This window comes from Oreochromis niloticus, unplaced genomic scaffold (genome assembly GCF_001858045.2).
Source record: "Oreochromis niloticus isolate F11D_XX unplaced genomic scaffold, O_niloticus_UMD_NMBU tig00000354_pilon, whole genome shotgun sequence".
In the NCBI taxonomy this organism is placed as follows: Eukaryota; Metazoa; Chordata; class Actinopteri; order Cichliformes; family Cichlidae; genus Oreochromis; species Oreochromis niloticus.
Genome location: NW_020327134.1, coordinates 16,431 through 29,816, shown reverse-complemented (window position 1 = coordinate 29,816; position 13,386 = coordinate 16,431). Strand labels below are relative to the sequence as shown.

Here is a 13,386-nt window from a genome sequence, read left to right as displayed (position 1 = left end):
TGTGTGTATGTGTCCAGAGTTCAGCTGAGACAGTGTCCTTCGCTCTGCCAGGCTAAGTAAACAGTCTTCCAGCCAACCCAGGTGGCCTTGCATAGAAAGGGAAGAACAGTCAAAACACAGTCGTTATCAGGGTGTTGTTGTTCAGCTCCAGCCTTGAGACCGCAGCTGGCGCCGAAGGGGTATCCGCATGAGTGATGGTGCTTTTTACTTTAGTGCGAACAGCTCATATGAATTTCCAAGCAGTTCTACAGTCCAACACTGGTCTCTCAATCTCCCGTTGGAGAGCCGCGAGCTTCGCCATACTTGCGCTCTGTGATGTTGTCATTCTTGTGCCCAAAGAGCCGATTCTGAGAACTCACGACAGTGTGCCTCCCCGAGATGTCATCCAATTTACGCTCAGAGATGTTATGCCGAGCGAGCCCTTCCGAGATGTAATCCAGTTTGCACTCAGAGAGCTTATTCTGAGTATTCACAGCAGCTGTAAGCCTTTCTAAGATCTTATCCGTGCTGCACTCAATGAGCCCATTTTGAGAAACTCACGCCTCTTCCCATCGTTTCAATCCCAGCGGGCAGCCTTGTGGGGGTTTGAACAGCCGGTTCTGCTTCCTTAGTTCTCCGGTAAGTCAGGGCCAAGCCAGCTCCGATCAGCCAGAACCCTGTTACCATGGTTCCGAATAGGTAGATATCTTCAGCACTCAGGCTCACCCAGGCCCAGACTTCTCGTTGAGAAAGGGGTGTCAATTGCATTCAGAGACCAGTTGATCAAATCCATAATTCTCTTTTAGGTTTTAGAGAACAGACTGTGAGAGAGTGTTCCAGGGAAAAGTAATACAAAAAACATGAGACTAGACAAGGACACAAGAGGATAAGCAGGGAAGCTAAGGGAGAGGAGGAGGAGGAGAGGAGAAAAGTGCGACCATCTTCGTCAAGAGCAAGAGCACTGATAAAACTGATTTCAGTGTTTTTAACTACAGTAGCTGGTCTAGAAGATCTCCAGTATAAAGCTGTCTTTATTATGTTTAGTTTGTGCATTTGTGTTCTTCTCATTTGTTGTTTACATAAGCCAACCAAACCCTGATGTATGCCTAGAAATGCAAACTAAAAGAGAAATATGTCACAAAGCCACACATGCTGTTAAGCATATTGGTTTTTCCAATAAGAAGTAAATTATTGAAGCTTCTGTAAAACACATCTGTCTGTGGTTTCTAGACGACCTGCAAATCTTTCCTTGACTGACACAGTGATGGTGGAAAGTTTGAACTGGCCTTCATGTTCCCAGAAATGAACTGTAATTTGATCCAATCATTCAGTCACAATGTGTCTGAGGATGACGGCATTCCTGTTAACACCATCCAGAACTCTTCACTCCTGTTTTTGTACACTTACACAGTTAGTTGATTTGGTCAGAAATTCAAACTACAGTTACTTCCCTGTGTTTTCTCCTCCAGATGCTCCAAAGCTTCCCTCTGTGTCAGTGAGTCCCTCTGCTGAGATAGTGGAGGGCAGTTCAGTCACTCTGACCTGTAGCAGTGATGCTAACCCAGCAGCTAATTACACCTGGTACAAGGAGGATGAAGACTCACCTAAAACATCAGGACACAACTTCACCATCAGCAACATCAGGCCTGAGCACAGTGGGAGTTATCACTGTGTGGCCCACAACAACAGAGGGACTCATAACTCCACCTTACAGCTGACTGTTGTCACAGGTAAATTTTACTCTCCTTAAAATGACAAGTATAAAGTAAATTACACATTTATACAGTGATATATTAATATAATTGTTATACTGTATACAATATTTTAAATACAGTTATTTATTCATTTATTTTAAAGGAAAAACGTTTGTATGAGTGGATGATGACAATAAATGACTAATAGCATCACCTGGCAAACAGTCTAATCTTACTGCTGAGAAAATCTTTGCCATGTATTTGTCTCATTTTTAGGGAAATCAGAAATAATAATCATGAATATCATCAGGCTGACTCTGGTGGTCCTGATGCTGATTCCTCTGCTTGTCTTGAGTCTGTGGACGAGGTAAAACAATACAAACACTTTACCTCTCTTTTATTTTCCTCATTAGACCTTTATACTGAAATTGTTATTGTTTTATTATATCCAGGAGGAAGAAACGTATCATCTTAAAAACTGAACCAAATGAACCTGTAGAGATGACTGAGGTTTGTTTATTTACATTATTTAAGTTGGGGCAAGTGAGACTCAGCAAATGATTTATTATGAAATACATGCACATGTTTTATGACTGAAGCTGTTTCAGTCTGAGCATTTCATCTCTCTTCATTAGGTATACTCTCATCCTGACTGAATCCTGATGAATCCTCAAAGGCTCTGACTGCAGCACAGACAGATGACAAGGAGGAGCCGGAACAGCTGGTGTAAAGTCCAGTCAGGTTACAGCAGGTGTTCAGTTCATGTGTCACAAACAGCCCTTTTGTGCGTTAGATCATTAAAACTAAAATATTTGCTTAATAACCTAAACATGCCAAAACTGTCCCCTTTATTCTTTTTCATGTATAAAAGCTGTGATGAACAGCCTGAGGTGTTTTTACACTTTCAGCTAATCTAATGTCATTACAATCAAATCTATTGAGTTTAAGCTCTAAAGTGAATTACAATTTCTGTTAACTCACAAATGTCTTTTTGTGCGACCTGTAAAGAAAATTAAAATATAAAATATAAAAATAACAGGGATTCTCATCTATACTAGGAAAGCTGAACTGTTGTTTCATTCAGCATATAAATGCTTTATCTGTTTCTTACTGCGGTGCAATGAGGCAGACAGTGGGTAGAGTCATTAATAAGGCTGTTAAACTGATAATGACCTGATGGATTTGATGAAATAAACAGCTTGAATTCTGATGTGATTGATTTTTATTGAAGAAATAAAAGATTTATGTACACATCTTTTCACATTTTTCAAAGTCATTCAGTGGGCTGATTGTTAGATTTGTGTTCTCATGAGTAAATATATTAATTTATCTTGTGTTGTAAAAGACGTTTTCTGATTGTCATTTTATTTTGGAAATGATTTTATTTTGGTGATCATAGATGACTTCACTTCCTGTTCCTTGTTGTTGTGAAGCGCGAACTGCCAGAAATGGATGTATGTTTTCCCCTCCTGTGTTGCGGACAATAAAAGAAACGGGAAAAGTAATCAACCAACCAAGTGTGTACATTATTAAGAGAACATGGCTGAAGAAGAAGAAAACTCTTCGAGCTCAACAGGTTCTGGGCCCAGGCGTGACACAACAGGAGGAAGATGGCAGAGGTTAGTGTTCAACGGAGACGAAAACAGTTACGAACTCTGGGAGGCAAAGTTCCTCGGCCACATGCGGATCATTGGTCTAAAGGACACTATATTATCAGCCACTAATCCAGATGCAGAGAAGAATGCTGAATGCTACGCTGAACTAATTCAGTTTCTTGATGATAAAAGCCTTTCACTGGTAATGAGAGATGCGACTGACGACGGAAGAAAAGCTTTAAAAATACTACGTGACCACTACGATAGTAAAGGCAAGCCCAGAATCATCGCACTGTACACAGAGCTGACGTCTTTACAGAAGAAACCAGATGAGACAGTGACAGATTATATTATCCGAGCTGAAAAAGCAGTGACCTCCCTAAGAAATGCAAAAGAAGTCATCAGTGATGGACTTATTATCGCTATGATTTTAAAGGGGCTTCCTGAAGCTTACAAGCCATTTGCTATTCACACAACTCAAAGCAGTGAAGATTTAACATTCACACAGTTCAAAAGCAACCTACGAAGTTATGAGGAAACCGAGAAATTTGACAACAAAGTAAAAACAGATAATGTGATGAAGGTCGATTTAACCTCCATCACCTGTCATGGATGCGGAAACCGAGGACATTTTGTAAAAGATTGTCGCCAAAAGGGAACACCTAAGTGGTGTAGCTACCATAGAAGCTCGACACACAGTGATGAGACATGTAGAAGAAAAACCAAGTACAGAGATGATGCGAAACTAACTGTAGAAAAACAAGAGGACAAGAAAGAAGAGCAGACTTTTGTATTTAAAGTTAGTCAAAGACTCCTGTCTACTGACATAATAAGAGAAGGACTAATGGTGGACTGTGGTGCTACTTCACACATCATTACAGAGAAGAACAAGTTCATAAAGTTTGATGAGACTTTTGATCCAGAGAAACACTACATGGAGCTTGCTGATGGATCCAGGACAAATAACGTCGCACTCAAGAGGGGAGATGCCAACGTCTCCCTACGGGACGTACAAGGACACTGTACCACCATCACACTGAGAGATGCTCTGTTCATCCCATCCTACCCTCAGAGCATATTTTCAGTGAAGGCAGCTACAACCCATGGAGCACAGGTGGTCTTCAAGAAGGGACAGAATGAGCTAGTGAACAAAGATGGGACAGTCTTCTCTATCGAAGAATACAACAGACTCTACTATTTGAAAACGGTAAACAATGAAACATCATTCAATGACATGATGTCCTGTGACACTGTTAATCTGACTTGTGATGTGAAAACATGGCATGAAATTTTAGGACATTGTAATGTTAGCGATGTGTTAAAGCTACCTGATGTTGTAGAGGGCATGAAAATCACAGGCAGTGGCATGTTAGATTGTAATGTGTGCACAGAAGGGAAATTCACTAACAACAGAAACAGACAAAGCGACCCAAAAGCGAGTGAGCCATTACAGTTGGTGCACACTGATCTAGCCGGCCCCATTGAACCAAGTGGCCAAAGTGGTCACAAATATGCTATATTATTCACAGATGATTTTTCAGGGGCAGTGTCAGTTTACTTTCTAAAACAGAAAAGTGACACCACAGAGGCCACAGCAAAGTTTCTAGCTGACTGTGCACCATACGGCAGTGTTAAGTGCATTAGATCAGACAATGGCACCGAATTCACAAGCAGTTCCTTCCAGTCTCTTTTAAGGGAAAAGGGTATAAAGCATGAGACATCTGCGCCATATTCTCCTCATCAGAATGGCACAGCTGAGAGGCAATGGAGAACTCTCTTTGAAATGGGGAGGTGTCTTTTACTAGAAAAGGGGCTGCCAAAAGAATTATGGCCTTATGCCATTCAAAATGCAGCACACACCCGCAACAGATGCTACAGTAACAGGACTAAAAGTACACCATATCAGATGTTAACAGGGAAAAGACCAGATCTCTCAAAACTGTGGATATTTGGGTCAGACTGTTATGCGTACATACATGATCACAAGAAACTTGATCCCAGATGTGAAAAAGGAATATTTGTGGGTTATAGTAAGAATAGCCCAGCATACCTGGTTTATTACCCCCACACAGGAAAAGTGTCAAAACACAGACTTGTGAGATTTATCAAGAAGAACACTGTTGAACAACAAACACAGACTGATGAATGTGACACAGAAATTCAGACTTATGAGCATGCAGTGCCTTCAAAAGAAAATACAGAACAACAAAATGAAAATGCAGCAGAGAACAGACCTCCTAGAGAAGAGGAAACCAACACAAATGAACCAAACCTTGACACAGAAAGAAATGAGGGTGATGAGCAAAACCAAACTGAACGCTATCCTAACAGAGAAAGGAAGCCTCCTAAATATTTAGAGGATTACACATCCAACTGCAAGGAGTTAGCTAATGTAACTTCTGTAAGTGTTGATTATTGTTACAGAGCAACCTGTGGAATCCCCCAAACCTATAAAGAGGCGCTGATGTCACCAGAGGCACCAAGGTGGAAACAGGCAATGGCAGAAGAAATCAACTCTCTGAAAGAGAATGACACATTCGAACTGACTACTTTACCTACTGGTAGAAATACCATTGGAGGAAAATGGGTCTACGCTCTCAAAGAAAATGAACAAGGACAAATATTCAAAGCCAGGTTTGTAGCAAAAGGTTACAACCAAACACAAGGCATAGACTACCAAGAGACATTTGCACCAACAGCAAACATGACATCTGTGCGAGCCCTAATGCAAATATCAGTCCAGAATGATCTCATTATCCACCAAATGGATGTTAAAACTGCATATTTGCATGCTCCCATTGAGGAAGAAATATACATGGACCAACCAGAAGGTTTTGAGCAAACAGAGTCAGGAGAAAATTTGGTGTACAAATTAAAGAAATCCCTTTACGGGTTAAAACAATCAGGGAGAAACTGGTACAAACTCTTGAATGACTACCTTGAACAAAATGACTTTGAAAGAAACCTTTCTGATCACTGTGTATACAGGAAAGACATTGACCATGAAACTCTACTGGTTATCATCTGGGTAGATGACTTGATCATTGCGGCTAGCAATAATAACTTGTTAAACACATTCAAAGAAACAATGAGGTCAAAGTTTAACATGAAAGACCTGGGGAAAATATCCAGTTTTCTTGGTATCCAGTTTATACAAAAAGAGGCTGAAATCAGGATGAATCAGAAGAGGTACATTCAAAGAATGTTGGAACGCTTTGGGATGTCAGATTGCAAACCTAGATCCACACCGTGTGAACTAAAAACGGACACTACTACATGTGGAGGAAGTGATGCAAATGAGACAGTTAACTCAAGAGAGTACAGAGAAATAGTGGGCAGCCTGATATATGCCATGACGTGTACGAGACCAGATATAAGCTGGGTTGTTAGCAGACTATCTCAAACACTAGCTCAACCCACGAGAGAGGACTTAGTAACGGCAAAACAAGTCCTCAGATACCTAAAAGGTACAAATGACTTTGAACTGATCTTTAAGAAAAGCAGTGAGGATCTAGATCTAATTGCTTACAGTGACTCTGACTGGGCATCCTCTGTAAAAGACAGACGCAGTACAACAGGCTACTGTTTTGCACTTACTAAAGAGGGACCAGTAATATCTTGGAAAACGAAGAAACAGCCTACAGTGGCACTCTCAACATGTGAAGCTGAATACATTGGTCTTGCAACCACTACTCAGGAAAGCATGTACTTAACCCAACTGTTAAACGGCATGGACAGAAAAAGGTACACGTGTACTAAACTGTTTGGGGACAACCAAGGGGCCATTGCTTTGAGTAAAAATCCAGTGAACAGACAGAGGTCGAAGCACATTGATGTGAAATATCACTTCATTCGTGAAGCGGTAAATGAAGGAAAAATCCGCATTGAACATTGTCCATCAGAAGAAATGGCTGCAGACGTACTAACAAAACCAGTTACAAGAGTGAGACTCAGAAAGTTTCAAAAATGGTTCTTTGGAAATGCATAAGATGCTGTGGGTTAACAGCATGAGAACAAGGGGGGGTGTTAGATTTGTGTTCTCATGAGTAAATATATTAATTTATCTTGTGTTGTAAAAGACGTTTTCTGATTGTCATTTTATTTTGGAAATGATTTTATTTTGGTGATCATAGATGACTTCACTTCCTGTTCCTTGTTGTTGTGAAGCGCGAACTGCCAGAAATGGATGTATGTTTTCCCCTCCTGTGTTGCTGACAATAAAAGAAACGGGAAAAGTAATCAACCAACCAAGTGTGTACATTATTAAGAGAACATGGCTGAAGAAGAAGAAAACTCTTCGAGCTCAACACTGATCATCAGGAAGTGGCTGACACTTGCTGGTACTTAATATTGGGAAACACTGTAAATGATGCTTTTGCATGTTGCAGACATCGTTGTCATCGTTGTCACGTAGTAAGCGTGACGAAACTATTGAGGAAAAAACACGCATATATATTGTTTATCATCTGGTTTTACATGGCCTTCCAACACAATTTAAAAACTGGTATATATCACCTTGTTGCTTTGTCATCTTGAAGTGGTGCTGTGATTGGCTTACCACGACTACTATATTCTTCCTCAGTCAAACAGCAGCACTCATGCGATTGTTTTGTCCCCCAGCTCCAGGTGTTGTGCTAGAAAGTGATCGTCTGCAAGAAAGTGATTGCTGTCCACGGGAGCGCGCGGAGCTGTAGTGCCCAGATTACTTACATAGACAGCTACTACCGTGCAACTGATATAAGGTGCAGTAAACTGAACACAGCTTCAACCGTCTCTTTGTTGAAAAATAGTACCGCGACCGCACCGTACTTTCTTGTTAGTAACGGTAACGGCGTTGTAACGATAGTAATTAGTTAGATTACTCGTTACTGAAAAAAGTAACACCGTTAGTAACGCCGTTATTCCCGTCACTGGTCCTGAGTCTGACGACTCAGTGTTTTGTGTTTCTTTATAATATTTTTATTTTATTTATTCTGATTATGTATTTCGTTAAGATTTGCAATTTGTTAGGTTTCTGTTCTGTGCCCTTGTCCCACTTCCCTGTGTTCCCTCTGTCCATGATGTTATTATGTCTGCTCATGAGTCTGTGTCTGTTAAGTTCTGTGTCTCGTCTGGATCTCTGTGTCTGTCATGCACTTCCTGCTTTACTTTGTAATGCTGGGCATACACTGTGCGATTTTTGGCCCATTTTGAGCCGATTTTTCAGTCGTGCGACCGTTTTGGTGATCGGCCCGAGTTTGGCCTTCATCGTGTGTCGTGCGTCGTGTAGTATACATGGGGTAACGAGAAGCGATTAACACCTCACGACCAGCTCCCAATCATCAATCGCTTGGTCGGGAGGATTTCAAACCTGTTTGAAATCCTCCCTACCGTCGTGAGGGTGTCACCGCAGCCGCTCACACTGCGCACGCGCAAACACATAAATGTCGGTGAAAAAGACGGAGTAGCACGGCAGTGCAGCTTGTGATCTGGACACAAGCGATGGAGGCACTTGTAGAACTTTGGAAAGCTCATCTGAGTCTTTTCGATGTGGCATCACAAAATTATCACGACCACAACAACCGTGAAAATAGTTGGATCTACACCACTGCTCAATCACAGCTGCCTGATCAATGTTTTTCATTAGCAATTTAGCAAAGTTAATGGTGGTGGTTTGTGTCTGTGTGAGTGAAAGATAGAGAGGGAGAGCGAGCGACAGAATTTCCGTTATAACCTTCATTTTATGGACGCACAGTGTGAGCACTCAGGTCGCATCAGAGCATCGGGCCATATAGTGTGAGACCCTGCATCGTGACCTGCGAACTTCTAACCCCTGCGAGTCAATCATGCAGTTTGAGCTGAAGCTGAATAATGCGACTGAAAAAAATCGCACAGTGTATGCCCAGCTTAAGTCTGTGCCTTTCACTTCCGTGACATTAATCGACTTTGTTCCTTCCTTCACTCCTCCTCATGCTGCTGCCATCCTTGTCCATAGTCTTATTACTTCCTGGATCGATTATTGCAACTCCCTCTTATTTGATCTCCCCAATAAGTCCCTCCATAAACTTCAACTTCTTCAGAATTCTGCAGCTCGGGTCATAACTCGTACTCCCTTAAGAGACCATATTACCCCAATTCTTCAAGAGCTTCACTGGTTGCCCATAGAAGCCAGGATAAACTTTAAAATCTTAGTTCTCATGTTTAAGTGTATTCAGAACCTTGCCCCTCCTTATCTCTGTGATCTGCATCATATCACCACTGTTTCTCACTCTCTCAGATCTTCATCTGCCACTCATCTTGTTGTTCCTTCTGGTCGCCTTATCACTATGGGCCACAGAGCTTTCAGTCGCTTTTGTCATGGTCCTGGGTCGGTGACCCAGCACTTTAAGTTTATTATTGTCATTTCTCTAGTTTATTCTGATTTTGTATTTGTTCTTAGGGTTTGAGTTGTGTGTTTCTATCATCCCTACCTGTGTCTCTCCTCTGTGTTCTGTTCGTGTCCCCAGTTGGTTGTGTAAAACAGTCTGTGAGTTTCCTGTTTTACTTTGTAGGTTGTGTCTCGTTATGTCCATTAGTTCCAGCTGTGTCCCCGCCTGTCTACCATTTCCTAAATTACCTGGTGTGTGTATTTATACTGCGTGTCTGCCTGTGCTCCTCGTCGCGTCATCTGTGTTCCTCTGTGAAGTTTCCGTGTACTTGACGTTATTTCGTATTTCTCCGTGTCTCTCTGCTCCCTGCTCCATGTCCTCCCTTTTGTATTAAGTTTCCCAGTTTAGATTTGTGTTTAGTTCTGCCCACATCTTGGTTATTGTTCACTGTTAATAAATCCCACTTGCACCTTCGCCATTGTCTGCCCTTGGATCCTATCTCACCTTCATACGACTGCTGCCTCAGTCGTGACAGCTTTGCTCCTCGGCTCTGGAACTCACTTCCTGCACTTTTAATCTCTATTGCAGAGTCTCTGTTTTGTGTCTGTTTGTCTCATTGTGGGATGTTTCTGTCAGGTTCTTTGTGACACTGAAGTGCAGGAACATAAATCTGCTCCACCTGAGCACTCATCTGAAAATGGGTTTGTTTGTCAAATCAGACAGTAAGAACCTGCTTTTTTTCACTTGAACATTTTCTAAACTTAGATCCATCGTGTCAACAAGTGAACTCGAGATGATAATACATGCTTTTATCTCTACAAGACTTGACTACTGTAACAGCCTGTTTACTTGTCTAAACATGAAAGGGTTAGCCCGCCTACAGGTTGTTCAAAACTCTGCAGCAAGGCTACTGACCCGCTCGAACAAGGGTGCTCATATGACCCCTGTTTTAAAGTCGCTGCACTGGCTACCAATCAGATTCAGGTTCCATTTTAAAATTCTAGTTTTAACTTTTAGAGCATTACAGAGACAGCCCCCCCCCCACATTGCTGATCTGATTCATACACATACCTCAACTCGTAACCTGAGGTCAGCAAACCAAAACCTTTTAGTGGTCCCCCACACTCGTTTTAAAACCCGAGGGGACTGATCCTTCCAAGCTGTTGCACCCAGATTGTGGAATGCACTTCCCCCATTTCTACGGGGTTTGGACTCTGTGGAGACCTTTAAAAAGCAGCTAAAGACATTTTTATTTCAAAAAGCTTTTAGTTAGACCAGGGTTTTTATGGTGTATTTTATGACTGTATTATGTTTTTACCTTGTAAAGCACTTTGTGACATATGTCTGTGAAAGGTGCTATATAAATAAACTTTACTTACTTACTTAACCCTTTTTTTTTCTGCAGACCTAAATCAGCTTGTTCATTTTCTTGATGTTGAGCAGTGAGTTGTTTTTGTGCACCAGATAAATGTGAAACAGATGAAACACTTTTGTTCTTTTAGAGATTAAAAAAGCACCCAAAAGGTGCACAGAGCTGTTTGTTTTTCATTTCCTCTTTTCTCTCTAAGATGACAGACAAGTGAAGTCAAATAAAATGATTCTCAGTCTCTTCTCTGACTTTTCTCTCTTTAAAAAAAAAAAAAAAACAGCTGATGGGACAGTGCTCAATACTGTTATTTGTTTTGTTGTAAGTGTATTGGGGTTTGTTTTAGTTTTCACTCTGTCATTCATCACTAAGATTAAATATCTTGGAAATATTTAACTTTTGTATATGCAGTGTTAACACTCGGCAGTTTGCAGATTTTTGCAGTCTAATCATTTTATCTTCTGTGTGGTTTTATTCCAACACTGTAAATCTGATTGTGCACTAATAATATTGGTGGAAATTCAAATAAACCAGTCTAATTATCACAAATTATCTGTTGTCTTAGATTTACAGAATGTATTTATTGTGTTTCAGTGAAATTTGCACAGGATGAACATGACTGGTGCTTATCAATGTGAACTGCTTGTTTGTTTAATGCTGATAAGTGCTCTGTTAAAAAACACATTACTTCTGTTTCTTCAAAATATATTTGGATCATTTTTGATAATTTACATTTAAAAGAAACCTCTAAAGCAGGGGTAGGCAATCTCAGTCCACGAGGGCCGGTGTCCCTGCAGGTTTTAGATGTGTCCTCGAACCAACACAGCTGATTTAAATGGCTAAATTAGCTCCTCAACATGTCCTGAAGTTCTCCAGAGGCCTGGAGTATTGTACTCGGCCCTGAAAATCTTAGAAATATGGTATCTAACCAGATTCTTACCCTGGATGGCATTACCTTGGCCTCCAGTAATGCTGTGAGGAACCTTGGAGTCATTTTTGACCAGGACATGTCCTTTAACGCACATATTAAACAAATATGTAAGACTGCTTTCTTCCATTTGCGCAACATCTCTAAAATTAGAAATATCCTGTCTCAGAGTGATGCTGAAAAACTAGTTCATGCATTTATTACTTCCAGGCTGGACTACTGTAATTCACTATTATCAGGATGTCCTAAAAACTTGCTGAAAAGCCTTCAGCTGATCCTTGCTGCAGCAAGAGTCCTGACAAGGACTAGAAAGAGAGAGCAGATTTCTCCTGTTTTGGCTTCCCTTCATTGGCTTCCTGTTAAATCCAGAATTGAATTCAAAATCCTGCTCCTCACATACAAGGTCTTAAATAATCAGGCCCCATCTTATCTTAATGACCTTGTAGTACCATATCACCCTATTAGAGCACTTCGCTCTCGCACTGCAGGCCTACTTGTTGTTCCTAGAGTATTTAAAAGTAGAATGGGAGGGAGAGCCTTCAGTTTTCAGGCCTCTCTTCTGTGGAACCAGCTTCCAGTTTGGATTCAGGAGACAGACACTATCTCTACTTTCAAGATTAGACTTAAAACTTTCCTTTTTGCTAAAGCATATAGTTAGGGCTGGACCAGGTGACCCTGAATCCTCCCTTAGTTATGCTGCAATAGACGTAGGCTGCCGGGGATTCCCATGATGCATTGAGTTTTTCCTTTCCACTCACCTTTCTCACTCACTATGTGTTAATAGACCTCTTTGCATTGAATCATATCTGTTATTAACCTCTGTCTCTCTTCCACAGCATGTCTTTATCCTGTCTTCCTTCTCTCACCCCAACCGGTCGCAGCAGATGGCCCCGCCCCTCCCTGAGCCTGGTTCTGCCGGAGGTTTCTTCCTGTTAAAAGGGAGTTTTTCCTTCCCACTGTCACCAAAGTGCTTGCTCATAGGGGGTCATATGATTGTTGGGTTTTTCTCTGTATCTATGAAGCGCCTTGAGGCGACTTTTGTTGTGATTTGGCGTTATATGAATAAAATTGAATTGAAATTGAATTGAATTGAATTAACTAGTTACTTTGAAAGTAATGAGTAACTTGAAGTAACAGAGTTACTTTTGATAGAAGTAACTAGTAATGTCACTAAGTTACTAATTTAAAGTAACTTACCCAACACTGTAAACAGTACATTTGCACAATGACTGAAACCAGCCCACTGAATGAACAATAACGAGCTGTGAGGTCAGTTCCTTGATCAATAAGGGTAGGTAGGTCTTCACTTCCGGTAAGATGGCGCCTGTGTCTGGCTTTGCTGCTGCTGGTCATAATTTTTCTGTGCTGTTTTTCGCTGCCCTTTTGTTTTCATGTTTTCACTTCTTGTCACTGATGTGTTGGCTGCCTTAGTCTATGATTGCCTGGCGCTGTTATCCATCCGATCTTCTATGTTGGG

At 41.1% G+C, this 13,386-nt stretch overlaps 1 protein-coding gene across 1 annotated transcript in view; it reads left to right on the top strand.

The window, feature by feature from the left end:
• LOC109200613 (vascular cell adhesion protein 1) overlaps nucleotides 1-13,386 on the top strand; it is a 48,304-nt gene that overhangs the window by 20,965 nt on the left and 13,953 nt on the right. The window lies entirely within an intron of this gene.